This window comes from Triticum aestivum, chromosome 1A (genome assembly GCF_018294505.1).
Source record: "Triticum aestivum cultivar Chinese Spring chromosome 1A, IWGSC CS RefSeq v2.1, whole genome shotgun sequence".
Lineage (NCBI taxonomy): Eukaryota > Viridiplantae > Streptophyta > Magnoliopsida > Poales > Poaceae > Triticum > Triticum aestivum.
The window spans coordinates 7476204-7480331 of NC_057794.1; positions in this window are offsets into that span (position 1 = coordinate 7476204).

Below are 4128 nucleotides of genomic sequence, written 5' to 3' on the forward strand. Positions count from 1 at the left end.
CAGTGTGCAGCCCAGCTTTTTCAGACCATCATCGCATCCGGGGTACAGCGCCTTTCTGTGATCCTCTAACATGCGATCCAAATTCTCCCTCTCCTTTTCAGTTTCGCAGCGTCTCCGTGCATCAGCAATGGTCCGACCAAGATCATCAACGGGATCATCACGTGCCTCTTCTTCACCTTCCCCTTCACCTTCAGCATCCTCCATGAAAGTATCACCGAAATGAGCAAGATAACTTTCATCGATGAAATCATCCCCTTCTTCATCTTCTTCCATTATAACCCCTCTTTCTCCATGCTTGGTCCAACAATTATAGCTTGGCATGAAACCGTGCCGAAGCAGATGCATGTGAACATCTCTTGAGGAAGAGTAACCCTTCTGATTCTTACAGATAACACATGGACAGATAACAAAACCCCCCTGCTTGTTCGCATTAGCCACTACGAGGAAATCTTTCAAACCCGTAGTGAACTCGCCGGAGAGTCGGTTACCGTACATCCATTGCCGATTCATCTGCATTATTATAATATAAAATATATAATTAACCATCATGCATTTGTTAAACTAACTAGCTACAAACAATATAAATTAAACAATGAACTAGACACATGCATATTTTATCAATGACACATCAAAGGTTCATCAAGTTGCTAACCGCGATCGAGGAGTGTGGCTCCAACACTTCATGTCATGTTTGTTTCATGCTCTTGGGGCATTTCATCAAACACCTTATGTGCATAAGAGGAACCAAAAGCAAACCTACACCCACTTGTGAAGAGAATGGCTCCAAATGGCTAAGTGTTGGCTGCTGGATGGGTATATATAGGGGAGGGGCTTTAGTTGCGGTTGGCCTGGCAAACCGTGACTAAAGGTGCCCGAAGGCCTTTAGTCGCGGTTGTCCTGGCCAACCGCGACTAAAGACCCTCACGTGCGCCAGCTGGCCACCGAGCGCCCTGGGCCCAGGCCTTTGGTCGCGGTTCACCTCCAGAGCCGCGACTAAAGGTCCCATTAGTCGCGGTTCCTACAGCTTCGCGACTTATGGGGCTGGACGGAAGCCTGTTTTTCCACCAGTGGTCCATCCTAGCTATGAAGAGGCCGGGTGCTTATAATCATTGTGTTTGTATCTCTTTGATGCTTTATTTTCAGTGAATAAAATTCAGACTTCGTATTGATTTACTCGAGCTGTGCTTGGGTGCTTTGCCAGAGTTATTTTTTAACCAAAGCAACTGACATCATTTCACGTTGAGGGCATGTACTAGTAACTTTCATTAGCTAGGCACTTGAACCCACGTCCGGTTTCCTAACGTGAGGCCCACTCTGCACCTGGAAAGAAACACACCTCAGTCAGTGATCCCCTGAGCACCCCGTCCATTGCCCCTCCAGCACCGCCGCCGCGCGAGCTCCATGTCTAATGCCGTGGCTGGATTTGTGCTCCAACAACGCTGTCCAGTCTCGTCCTGCAAGGCTGCAACTCACCGCCATAGAGATGTGAAACCCTACTGTCAGGGAATCGAAACAATATGTATTTTCAAGGGTTGTATCTCTATTGTTAAGTATGACGACGTGACGCTTGGACAAACACATTATATATACAAAAAGGCACAAAGCACACGCCACTTGCACGCCTGTATATTGATTATTGTAAGATGATGGTTGAAATGAAGGTGGTGGTTTTATGCAATTTACTCCCTTCCCCGAGTAGACCAGCGAAGTGTATTTACTTAGCTCAAGTTGTGCTTCCATGCTTTCACAGATTTTTTTTAGCACGAATACTCCCAAAGCAACTAACAACATTACACGTTAAGGGCATATGCTAATTTTCATTAGCTAGGCCCTCGAACCCATGTCCAGTTTCCTAACGTGAGGCCCACTCTGCACCTGGAAAGAAACACACCTCAGTCAGTGATCCCCTGAGCACCCCGTCCATTGCCCCTCCAGCACCGCCGCCGCGCGAGCTCCATCCTCCATGTCTAATGCCGTGGCTGGATTTGTGCTCCAACGACGCTGTCCAGTCTCGTCCTGCAAGGCTGCAACTCACCGCCATAGAGATGTGAAACCCTACTGTCAGGGAATCGAAACAATATGTATTTTCAAGTGTTGTCGAGAGAAAGACGCATGTATCCCTATTCTTAAGTATGACGATATGACTTCGGACAAACACATGATATATACAAAAAAGCACAAAGCACACACCACTTGCACACATGTATATTGAAAGATGATGGTTGACTTGAAGGGGAACAATAAAAACCAGCGAACATTTGCGATAGTACGTACCCACACAGCAAAGGAGTGACATGCCTTCGCTTATTTAGTACGATGGCTTAGAAACAACGCCGGAGGTATTAACAAACAATAAAACAAAGGAACATTCACACACGCAGCTTACAGCCAGCCGGTTTAGCTAGCAGAAGAGGGTACAACCGCCATAGCATGTACCACCACACTGAATTAAGGCCGCGTTCTTGCATGTCTGGCATGCAGGACGTGGAGGTGAGGTGTTGCAGATGCCACCGCACGATGTTTCGGCGTAGGCGATGCAAATGGCAACACAATCGCCCAGACAATTTTCGCATTTTGTGGCTGCCGCCGGGTGGCCCATGTTCAGGACGAGCATGACGCAAACGGCGATGGCGGCGGCCATCTTCAGAGAGGACGCCATTGATGAATGTGGGGTGGGTGGTTGTAGTGGAGGATTGAGGAAGAAAAGATGCAATGGATGGAGATGATCTATCTAGCTGCTTATGAACTGGTACATTTCCATAGGATGGAGGAGGATGCTATTTATAGACGGATGGCGGCAGCCAACGTGACTACGTACGTGAGCACCACACGGCTAACTAGCTATTACTCCAGCTCCAGCTCGCAAAAAATAGAGAGCTAGCTTGCTATCACTGATCCGTATCGCTTAAATCATTTTTGAATGTGATCCGTATCACTTTGTTTAACCGTTGATGACTTCGATATACTAGTATATACCATGAGCACCAAGAGATAAGCTGGATCGGCGTCGTTGGGCACCATCCTCCGTATGGGCATGCACCTCGCCCAGGGTAAACATTCCGGCACCGTGCGTGTACCCGATCGACCTGCTGCCCGTGACGCCCACACTTCATCTCCAACGACGGCGGCGCTGGCTGCTTGTCGCTGACGCTGGGGCAGATGACGATGGTGGCTGAGTGAACATCTCTTTCGACTGCGGATTCCTGATTTGGGTGCGCAGATGATTAGCCTCGTCGTGCTGCCCACCAAGGAAGAGGGATGGAGAGCCTTGGATCTGGGTGACGTGGAGACGAGGGGAGACACCGCCTAATTAAGTATCACGCACGATTAATCCAATATCCACCTCCTCCCTGAGCCACCACCACCAAAGTTTATCAACAAGTTGAATCTTTATTACCTCCTGCCAAAGGCTGGTTCAGCCATTTACTCAGAAACCCCCAGCATCTATCTCCCTAGTAACCAGCACTGAAGCCGTACAACAAGTTGAAGACTAATCACTGTCTTGTCAACCCTAATAATAATGACGCTGAAACATTGATTCAATCTCAAGATAACCCGCCCCGCCAGCCTCGAGTTCCACCTGTGATGCGGATAATCCAGACATCTGGGACATCATCTCGAAGGCAAAAGTCCCCCCTAAAATCAGAGCCTTTGGGTGGAAAGTCGCTACTGGCACTTTAGCTACAAAGAAGAACAAATGGAAACGTACTCTGGAAAAGGAGAGCACATGTATTATTTGCGACAACGAAGAAGAAGATGAATTTCTTGCTACCATATCATGCAAAAGAAGTGTAGAGTACTAAGGAAGGAATATTTGGGGATTACCAGGAGAGGAGAAGTTTCGGAATACTGGAAAGGACTGGTTGCAGAACCTACTTGACCCATGTAGTGCAGATGTTCGTACAAAAATTATGTTCTTGCTATGGCCTTTCAGAGCTAAGAAAAAAATATAATTGCCCCTCATGCATTGAAACTGATCAATTGCAGAACCAGTCCACTCTGTTTCCAATCATTGCTGATGCTAGAGGTCTGATGAGGAACTTCCGATCTGTTTTCATCAGGGCTGTGGCCTTTCCTCAACCAAAAAAAAAATAATATGACGCTGAAACTAGATGAACACATAGGCAG